At 45.8% G+C, this 11,085-nt stretch overlaps 1 protein-coding gene and 1 non-coding gene across 2 annotated transcripts in view; one reads left to right on the top strand and one right to left on the bottom strand.

Annotated features, from left to right (window-relative positions):
• LOC113409561 (microtubule-associated proteins 1A/1B light chain 3B-like) overlaps positions 1-11,085 on the bottom strand; it is a 39,594-nt gene that overhangs the window by 17,918 nt on the left and 10,591 nt on the right. The gene's annotated exons all lie outside the window — the stretch shown is intronic.
• On the top strand, positions 10,207-10,279 carry TRNAM-CAU. Its single transcript has one exon. It is a non-coding gene; the product is annotated as a tRNA-Met (tRNA).

Below are 11,085 nucleotides of genomic sequence, written 5' to 3'. Positions count from 1 at the left end.
TAACAGGGTCAAAAAAGAACTGGATAAATTCATGGAGGATAGGTCCATCAATGGCTATTAGCCAGGATGGTGCCCCTAGCCTCTGTTTTCCAGAAACTGGGAATGGGTGACGGGATGGATCACTTGATAATTACGTGTTCTGTTCATTCCGTCTAGGTCACCTGGCACTGCCCACTGTCGGAAGACAGGATACTGGGCTAGATGGACCTTTGGTCTGACCCAGTAGGGCCATCCTTATGTTCTTATGAAATTAAGCAACAATCCCAGCCCAATCAGGCTTGGTAATATGGGCTGTGTCCCCACAACTGTATCAAAACACCATCAATGGCATTATTTAAGTTTAAGGCTGCAAGGACCCCCCCTAAATCCTCTACTTTGACCTGTATATTACAGGCCACCCGCACCACCCAACACCTGCACACTAAACCCAACAACCGAAATTAGACCAAAGTATTACAGTCCACGGGAGACTACATTATTATATGTCAGAGGTAGAGAATAGGAGGGACTGGAGTGCGCCATTGCCTGAGGCCCCCTGCAATGACAGGGAAATGATTGAGATATACCCAGATAGTCCTGGCAAGTGACCTGTACCCACTTGCTGCAAAGGAAGGCAAAATATATATATATATTTAAAAAAAAAAAAAAACACAACCAACCCCTCCCTTCCCCAAGGTCACTGCCAATCTGACCCGGGGGGGAAATTGCTTCCTGACCCCACATAAGGCAATATGTGAGCAAGAACCAGCCAGGGAAGCACCAAGAGAAAGAATGCTCAGTGCCAGCTCAGAGTCTTGTCCCTCCCTGTCCAATGTCCCTTCTCCAGCTAGAGGACACACACACACGCACGCACCCTACCTACCTCTGCAGGCGGCCAGCTGAAATCCTGAAGCAAGGTTTTAGAAACATAAAACAAACTGGAAGTGAGCCCCAGGGCTGTTGAGTCCTGCCCCCTACCAACAGGTTTCCTGCTTCTGAGAGAACAGCCACTTACCAAGTCAGAACAATATTCAGGGTATTTGATTTATAATACTCTTATTTTTGCTTTGTATTTCCCCCACTCTTATAACACAAAACAGCTGAACCATTTTAGCCTAAGTTTCCAAAATACATCCTCTTTTTGGGGTGGGCTTTGTCTACACTAAGGGCTTATCTCCATGTACAGTGATAGAACTGCACTTGTGCAGTTGTGCTGATGTAGCGCTTTAGTGAAGAGACTCCTACGCCGATGGGAGAGCTTCTCCCATCAGCATAGTTAATCCACCTCCCTGAGAGGCGGTAGCTGTGTTGGTGGGAGAAGGTCTCCCACTGACATAGCGCTGTCTGCACAGGGGGGTTAGAGCCGTATAACTATGTCGCTCAGGGGGTGGATTTTTCACACCCTTGAACAACTTAGTTATACTGATGTAGGTCTGCAGTGTAGATCTGGCCTAAGGAACTGCAACTGTATCTCACATGTTCAGCTGCAAATGCTAGCATACAATTGCTGTGCCTCACCTAGAGAATTTTAGAAGGTGCTTATTAGACAGCTAAGTAACGCTGTCTGACATCACACCTTTAAATCCTAGTCTAGACAAATCTTCATTGTGAAACCTGGACCAAGCCAGATCAATGTATCAAACTTGTTAGAATTGTAGCAGAACCCAAACAATTTCAGTTTAAACCCACTTTTCATTTATACCTGCCACAGCCACCAGCCTCTGCTAAAGTCAAACTGTTTTTAATTTTAACTGCCTTATACTATAAGCTATCGGGGTGACCCATGACCTTGCCATGATGGTGCATTAAAGTCTGCAGCCAGTCAGACAACATTCTGAACAAGATGAGAATACTTCAGTACACTGGGAATCCCTGAATCAACTGGTTGATGAGTTGGTGATGACTTGTAGCATGGTTACTGTTTCTAGGAAGGAAATATCCATTTAAAATTACAGGATGCCCTGTTCTCATTTTGAAAGGAAGGCTCAATAGGCACCTTATGATTCAAGGGCAAGTATTTCCGGTAGCTATACAATCATAGGATGAGATCACTACAAAACGTGACTGACTGCTCCGAGAAAGACAGCCCCGAGGTCTATAATGTTTCCAACGATCATACAGAGAAGAGCAGCTGAAACAAGTTGGCTGATCATCATCAGGGAGGTTGGTGTCCATTTAAAACCTAAACTACAGGAATACAATCTATGCTTGACCCCTCTGCCCACTGATTGAAGAATAGGGAGATCCCTTTTAAAGAGACAGCTTTTAAAAGCTGTTCACAGCATGTGGCTCACTGTTGGAGCCACTCCATCTGTGAATAAGAAAAACCATCCTTAGCTTTAGACATTACACAGAATTAGAGTTCACTATGTTCTCTGAATTGCTGTTCTCTCAGGGACTGCAGGCAGTGGTATAGGAAATACCAATTCCACTAGCACTTTTGGGGCCAGCTGTCCAAAAGTAATCAGCACCCAGCAGCTCTTACTATTCTCAGAGAGAGTTAGTGGGTACAGAGCTCTTTTGAAAATTGGAGTATTGATTTGGTGCCTAAATGGGAGAAGAGCCCTTTTGAAAATCTGGCCCATATAACACATAGATCTTAATACACTTTACAAAAAAGGGCATCATTATCTCCGCTTCACAGATGGGGCAATAGAGGACAGAGAGGTGAGGTGATTTACCCTACTCTGCAGGTCAGTGGCAGAGCTAGGCCTAGCTAGGCCCTAGCTCTGATTCCCATTCCCATGCCATATCCACCAGGTCACATGAGCTGTCAAGCCTGAAATAGAACACACTAGGCATTGGCCATGGTGTTGTTTGTTAGAAGGCAGTTCGGTGCAGGATTACAGAGGCCCACATTTGGAGAATCCTATGCCAAGACTGTCTTTTCTGTAGACTGCAGCAGAATATTTCAGTCCTGGGAGAGACATTATGTATTAGCTTTGATTCCAACTTACGTAGATTCCATTGATTGAGTCCCAAAGGCTACAGGGACCATACAAGCAAAGTGAACCAATACTGAGACAGCAAAAAACACCTTTACTTGCCTGCTATACAATAGCAGATCCCATTAGACGAGGGAATATTTTCCCTGTTGGGACCTGCTGCTGGGAAAAAGCTGATCCTGTACAATTCCTTACCTGCCCTCTTTTTAGAGCAATAATATATTTAAATTAAAGACACTAGAATGGCAGAGAATAGCCACCTACGTCCGCCTTTATCCAACCAGCCATAGGTCAAAGTCCACAATCATTCTCCCTTAGAAAGTGATTATCACATATCAGTAATGATAAGCTGGCTTCCGAGGGAACGTCTACACTACACTTTGGGGTTAGCCTCCCAGCCCAGGTCTATAGAGTTAGGCTAATGGGGCTCACGCTAGCACTCTGTAAATAGTCATATAGCCAGTTCTTTAGAGTGATAGCACACTCTCCTCCAGGAAAAACAACGAGGAGTCCTTGTGGCACCTTAGAGACTAACAAATTTACTTGGGCATCAGCTTTTGTGGGCTAAAACCCACTTCATCAGATGCATGGAGTGGAAAATACAGTACAGAGGTATAAATACACAGCATATGAAAAGATGGGAGTTGCCTTACCGAGTGGGAATAGCCCACTTCCACCTTAATTGAATTGGCTCATTAGCACTGATGGCAACTCCCATCTTTTCATATGTTGTGTATTTATACCACTCTACTGTATTTTTCACTCCATGCATCTGATGAAGTGGGGTTTAGCCCATGAAAGCTGATGCCCAAGTCAATTTGTTAGTCTCTCAGGTGCCACAAGGATTCCTTGTTGTTTTTGCTGATACAGACTAACACGGCTACCACTCTGAAACCTCTCCTCCGGGACACTCACTTGGTGTCCTGTCCCACTGCTCTCTCTCCAACATGCCCTCTCTGGAGAAAACCTAGTTGTTTCAGGAGGAAGCTGTCTGCTTTTCCATCCCAGCAGAACTGTCTGGGCCAACACATTATCTGGCCTTGTACCTTCAGTTACGGCTTTCCTGGTCTCCCCTTACCCTTGTAAACCAGCTACCTCTGCTATAGAATAAGCCATTCCTCAAGCATTTGTCTGGGCCACCACTGTTTATCTTCCCTCCTCGCAGTATTGTCCAGGAGTGATCTTTCCCCCAGACTCACCTGCCCCAGAGGAATCTCCTAATCACAAGCCTCTTCTTGTTAAAGCCTTAGCTGCTATCCTCCAGAATGGTTTGCTAAATCTTTGACTAGAACAAACATAACAAAGAGTACTTCACACAACACACAGTCTACCTGTGGAACTCATTGCCAGGGGATGTTGTGAAGGCTAAATGTATAACTGGGTTAAAAATGAATTAGATAAATTAATGGAAGATAGATCCATCAATGGCTATTAGCCAAGATGATCTGGGACTGAACCCCATGCTCTGGGTGTCCCTAAACCTCAAATTGCCAGAAGCTGGGACTAGATGACACGGGATGGATCACTGTAAATTACCCTGTTCTGTTTATTTCCTCTGAAACATCTGGCACCGGCTGCTGTCAGAAAACAGTATATTGGGCTAGATGGCCCACTAGTCTAACGTAGTATGGTGTTTTTTATGTTCTTAGGACTAGCCCATCACCACTGCAGACTTGGAGGGGCACCTTTTGAATCAATATTCTTGACATTTGAGCTACAGTTACTACCTTAAAACAAAAAATCTCTGTGTATAGTCTACTCTCACAAAACCCAAGCTGGGAAGCAGTGGCTAACTCCCTCCTTTAAATCAAGCAGGTCTGTCATGGCAGTCGCCTGAGGAAAGCTCACCTCCCAGGACTCAGTCAGGTTTCCATACGAGCTAAGTGACAGCACATTGAAATATATTTCACAGCCAGAATTACAAATCCATTCCAAACTTCCCTGGTGTTTAAAAGGGTTTTATACTGTATGGAAGAAGTTTATTCCTTTGCTCTAAGGGCTGCACTTCTTCTATTGCTAAATAGAGGGTGTTATCTCTAGAGTTGTCAGGTCAGCACCTGACACCAACATTAAATTCACACACATTGAGGGGAAAAACATTAAACAACTTTACAGGTGAAAATCCATAACATGAAGGGAAGGAAACTATTGCACTCTATTGCTGGTCACTACAGTGCAGTTTACGGTCCAACCAATGTCCTTGCTCAGAAAAAATGTGGCAATTTGTTTCTTCCTTCCCTTCGCTTCCCTTTCCCCACCTCCCTCCCCAAAAGACAGAGAAAGTTCAGCTAACTAGTGTGAACAGGAGAAAGGGGGGTAACAGATGGAGCTGGTGAGAGAGTCTCTGAATGTTTGTGAATTATCTAGTGTTTTTATTGATCTAAACCTGACCCTTTTCATTAGTCAAAGGTCATTGACGGTCTTGAATATATTGAATACAAGGGTGCAGCCATTCTCCAACCTATACAGATTTTCTGGTACCAGGATTGAGACAACTAGTGTTTGTGATAATTTAGAACGGTTCTGTTGAGAACTATAGCCCGTACATTTGCCTTAAAATTGTTATAATCCTATGAGGAAAATCCTCAGGAGTTTAAATTTCTTTTTGGAAAACATCCTCTGCCCCATAACTTTTGTACTTGCTCAGCAAGAAATTAAGAATAACAAAAAGCAATAGTAATTCTTCTGGGGAGTGCAAAACAGCAATGTTTTGTGCTCACCAAGCTGGATCAGCAGAGGGTATAGCACAAAAAGCACTGCTCCCCGGTACCACATATATTGACATCAGTTAATGATGCTGGTGCTCGAGCAAACATTTCTTGGCCTCAAAAATCACTTTTGAAGATGAAATTGTTTTCTGTGAAAACACTGTGAGTCAGCTGATCTTTGGCATCTGGGAAAGAATAATTTACATTTATATAGCGCTGGTCATCCCAAAAGAGCCACACCCCCTTTGCAAGCACGATAAACTGTATTCTCTGCATGTGTGGGTTTGTGGAATAATATTTTCCACTCTGTTTAGTACACCTTGAATTCAAGGATCTCCCAGCACTTTACAAATAATAATAAAGTCTCACAACTGCCTAGGTGGTGGGTAAATATCATTCTCATTTTACAGACTGAGAAGTTGAGGCATGGACAGGTTCATGACTTGCCTACAAATACACAACTGTTACTCTGTAGTATAGCCAATAATAGAACTGAAAACACCCGACTCCCAGCCCCGTGATCTAAACACTACATAATGCTTCTCAGAACTGAACATGCTGGAGGATTTAGACTGGCAGAATGTAATTACTCAGACTGGAATCTGGCCAAGACACCAGAAATAACAATCCTTTGCCTGTGAGATTGCCACAGTCTTTAATGACTGCACATGATTAGGACCACAGGTGATCAATCAGCCTTACAGATCATTAGACAAACAGCACCTCCATAAGTTCAGCAACCCATTGCACCATGCAATGGCATTTGGCTCAGCATTGACTCAAAGAGAAAAAAGCCACTGAGTCATCAACTGCAATTTCTGCAGCACTCTGGATTTTCCTTGGAGATCCCCCATCTGGACATTGACCAGCTTATCCTGTAAGGTCTGATGAGATCAGAGCCCAGCTAGAATACCAAAAGGTGGTGATTTCTAAAAGCAGGAGGAAAAAAGCTGTTTCCCAGAAAATGAGGAACATCTGGAATCAAGATGTAAAAAACAAAACTGTACAGTCCTTGAAGATGTATTCCTAGTCTGGAGTGATGAGCCATAAATGGCTGTTCGCCATAGAATCCCTTCCCCAAGGCCACATAATACAAGGCAGAAACTACAGTGCAGGCTTACATCATGAGATGCACTGTTACAATCATTGTGGAGAGCAGAGGTTGCAAAGAGGACTTGTTCGTCTGTCTCTGCCTGGTTTACAGCCCTCCTCTTTCGCTTGCCAACTGGCACATAAATAATCCTCTGGCATAGTTATTCAGATTAGAATTGGCCAGTTGTGCCGTCAGTCGGCAGTGAATCCTGTCACAGAGCCGGGGAAGGTGTAGACACCTGCAGGATTCCAGAAAATGGGGACATCAATTTGGGGCCCGATTCAAAGCCCTTTAAAGTCTATGGAAAGACTTTAACTGACTTCAGTGGGAGCTATATCAGGTCCTTTATTGCTAGAGAGAAATGAAACGGACATGTTTCCCCTTTCAGTACATCCCTTATTCAAAAGTACTACAGCAACTGCTCCAAGCGCTGCAGCCTGTAATAACGAAACTGAAGCGTTAGGGGCTATTACTCCAGAACACGGCAGTAATTTTTGTGCCAGGCATTAAGTATGTTCAAGTACTTGGTAGTACCAGAGAGCACGTGAGCGATGTAAGTGAATAAAACAGCATATTTATCCTTACCGCTGCCAGGAAAAGTAAGGACGATAGCATTCAGGTAAGGGGCCTAAATAACAGAGCAGGGAATGTCCGTTTGATAATCTGACAGCAGGGAGTTAAGCCTCCAGAGGAGGTGCTGAGGAGATTCAAATATAAGGGTTCTGATCCTACACCTGACCCAACTTGCCCCCACTACTCCCATCTCCTTGGCCCATCCCCATACTTCCTCTCTGGGTACGTCTACACTACAAGATTAATTCGAATTTAGATAATTCGAATTTGGGAAACAGATTGTATAAATTCGATTGTGCGCGGCCACACTAAGCACATTAATTCAGTTTTTAACCACATTAATTCGGTGGTGTGCGGCCACACTACCCCATTAATTTTAACCACATTAATTCGGTGGTGTGCGGCCACACTACCCCTAATTCGAATTAACAAAATCGATTTTGGTGCTACTCCGCTCGTCGGGGTGGAGTACAGAAATCGATTTTAAGCGCCCTTTAATTCGAAGTAACTGGCTCCGTTGTGTGGACGGGTTAAGGATTAATTCGGATTAACGCAGCTAAATCCGAATTAAAGTCGTAGTGTAGACCAGGCCGCCTGTAGCAACATCAGGAGCTGTCACCTGAATTGCTCGCCAGCTGGGGCTCCGAGTGGACAACCTCGCAAGACCCTCCAGCTAGGACCTGGATCCTGGGCTGACTTCAATGGCAGTTACTCCTATCCTGTGTGTTGCAAAGGCATGGGGTCCTTAGTGTTTCAAACCACCACTGCATCCGAGTGGGGAGACAACAGTCATCCTTAGCATTGGCAGAGTACTTTGTATCTTTAGCTGCAGTCTTCGATCCCCCATCCCCAGGGGGGAGGATTTAAAGTCCTTATATTTTATACAGAGTGGGAGGCCAAATGGCCGGTCCAAGATCACATAGGGCCTCATCTAAAGCCGGCTGCCTGCCATTGACGTCACCGGGTTTTGGATCCGGCCCAGAGCGGGAGGAGCACTCATGTATTTTTAGCTCCCAGGTCCATGCACATACCCCTAAGCGAGGCTACCTGTCAGGTGAAACAAATGCAGACTGGAGACCGCCACCACCGCATTGTTAGTGAATCATTTCCTCTCTCTCCCTTGCCGCCTTCTGCCTCAGCTCATAAGAAGCCACCTGGCGTCACCAGGGATCAACCTGCCCTCTGCTGGCTTGAACTGTTTTAGGGGGTGAAATTGAAGGAAGGTGCTTTCATTGATGAAAAGCCCAGTTATCAAGAGACTTGGGAGAAAGAGGCAGCTCTGATCATTGAGTGATGGATAACTCCTTGTAGCCAAAGGGATGTTGAGGATAAGATTATATCGGAGGTAGGGAGATGACTGGGGGGGTCAGGTGTGACTGGTACGGATATGGTAGGGAGCAGGGTCAGAGTAGAGAGAAAAGAAAATAGAGGCAAAACCAGAAAAACCGAAGGAGGAAGGACTCATCAGCCTTGTACTGCAAAGTTTCAGCATGGAGTAATGGCACAAGAGTATCCTTTGTTTTAGTCCCCAACTGAGTTCTTGCCATCTGTCTCTTTGCTGCTTTTCCCCTGAGCCCAGTGGCCCTAACTGGTTACATAGTGGCTACAAAATCCTCTAGACCAGCAGCACCAGAACGCTTGTGCGCCTCTGTGTGGGGACTGGAGGTAGCATGATGAACGAAGAGGACCATGTGATTTGATCCATATAGAAAGCAGATGTTTGGTTCCCCCATCCCGATTATGCCTCCCATGCAGCCACAGTTCCAAAAGTGGATACTGGTTTGGGGTGACTCAGGCTCTGGGAGCCCAACTTAACGTCCCCTTGGGCCTGACTTTCAGAAGTTTACAGCACCCACAGCTTCCATGCATTGAAATCAGAGCTATGGAGGCCCAGCTTGTCTGAAAATCAAGCCCAAAACTTTCAAGCTGGGCACCCAAAATCAGTGGCTACTTTTGAAAATGTTGGCCTTATTTCACAGACAAGCTCAGCTGCCCCTTCAGCGTCTGACGCAGGAGCATGCAACCGAAAACAAAATGCATGTTCCAGGCCTATTTGAGTTGCATCCTCCACAATAGCTCCCATCAACAGAGCATCCGCCTCCTCCTATCAAAATGTCCAGCAATCCCACTCATGCCTGCCCGCTCACAGGCCTGTTGCATTTCGGTTGAGTTCTTGAGCTAGTGTTTTGTTTGTAAATGAGCATGGGGGAGATGGCAGCATTATGGAAGTAACTGTTATTTCTCCATCTAGGGCACCTCCAGCCATTAATTTATAGGGTGAGGCTATAATGATCCAGTATATTAAGTGTGAGTTATTATTTTTTTTTTTATTGGCAGCTCTGAAAGACCCCAATTAAGGGAGAAATCTTGGCTCCATTGAAGTCAGTGGCAAAACTCCCATTGACGTCAGTGGGGCTAGGATTTCCCTTTATAGTCCCTATTGTACTAAACATTATACCAACAACTACTGTAGTTTGTTCCCGCTCCAGAGAGCTCAGAATCTAATACTGACTCTTCATGAGGTGAAGCAAACATAAGATTCGTTTTAATTTTTAATGTTTAAATGGAAACCACCTTCTTTCCTTGCAAATAAGATTAATAGGTATCCTGAAGCATTGTGCTTCTTCTCTGCTGCTGCCCAGATACTCCTGAGCCCCCACAGCCCTCCTTTAAGTAGCAAAAAAATGTTTGCATGCCTGGAAATTACAAAGGGGAAAGGATTCTTCCCAAAAAGCCACAGCAAGGGGAGGAGTCACTTGCAAAAGCAGAGCCCTCTCTCAGCGTTTCAGTGTGGTTTATGGTCACTGGAGAGCTCATGTACTAAATAGACAAAACAGATAAATAATCCAACCCAGCCATTAGGGAAAGCAAGATTAAAACATCTCTTTGAAGGCTGGTTTTTCAAGGAGCCTCGTTAGCGCAGTAGGTAGCGCGTCAGTCTCATAATCTGAAGGTCGTGAGTTCGATCCTCACACGGGGCATCCTCAGTTTTTTTTTTTACCCCCTCCCCTGCCTGTTACATTACATTCGTTATGCAGCTATTGCGAGCAAGGCTGCTCCTCCTTATCTGCAGGCAGCGGCAGAGGAGAGGCGATATCAAGAGTTTTTGCACTGCCGGGAGGAAGGACACGAGACCAGCAATGCAGCGGCCCTAAACTCCCTGCTTTCCAAGCAGCAAACAGGCGCTGCAGAGACTGTTGCAAAGAGCGGGTGGCAAGATCCCACCAGGGGAACCAGGAGGCGATGGTGCAGGGGGATCCGGGTTTTCCGCACCCCTGAGCACCCTAATTATACCGACAGAAGTTTATAGTGTGAACCAGGGCTCGCTCAACAGTCAGGGGAGGAGGCAGACAGCGCCCAGCCCCGCAAAGCTGGTGTACAGGGCTGGCTGCTGGCTTGCAGGGTGAGCTGCTCAAGTGGGGAGATGAAATCAGCCAGCGCGCAGAGCAGTCTCTGGCCCCAGCTGCGGCTGGGGGGCTGGCACCCTGGGGTAATACAGAAGTGCCCCTGAGTTCTGCTGCCTGCTGCAGAGGGGCAGTGCTGAGCTTGCAGAAGTCATCAGCTGTGTTTGGCTCCTGGCCCCGGAGGAGGCAGGTGGAAGCTCCCCGGGCATAGCCCCCCAAGGCTGTCCTCGCTGAGAGCCATGGCATGCACTTCCTCGGTGCTGCAGGGCTCGTTACTCAGGGCCTGGGCTTATAGTTATGATCAAATGTGCTAAGGAAACTTTCAAACAGAAGCCGGTGGGCTTTCCTGTGACCCTCAGTGAGAGGGTCCAGGTCCATAACAG

This window comes from Terrapene carolina, unplaced genomic scaffold (genome assembly GCF_002925995.2).
Source record: "Terrapene carolina triunguis isolate 2854851 unplaced genomic scaffold, T_m_triunguis-2.0 Scaffold33891, whole genome shotgun sequence".
NCBI classification, from domain to species: Eukaryota; Metazoa; Chordata; order Testudines; family Emydidae; genus Terrapene; species Terrapene triunguis.
Note: the sequence above shows the minus strand (reverse complement) of the source record. Positions and strands in the feature narration are given on the sequence as shown.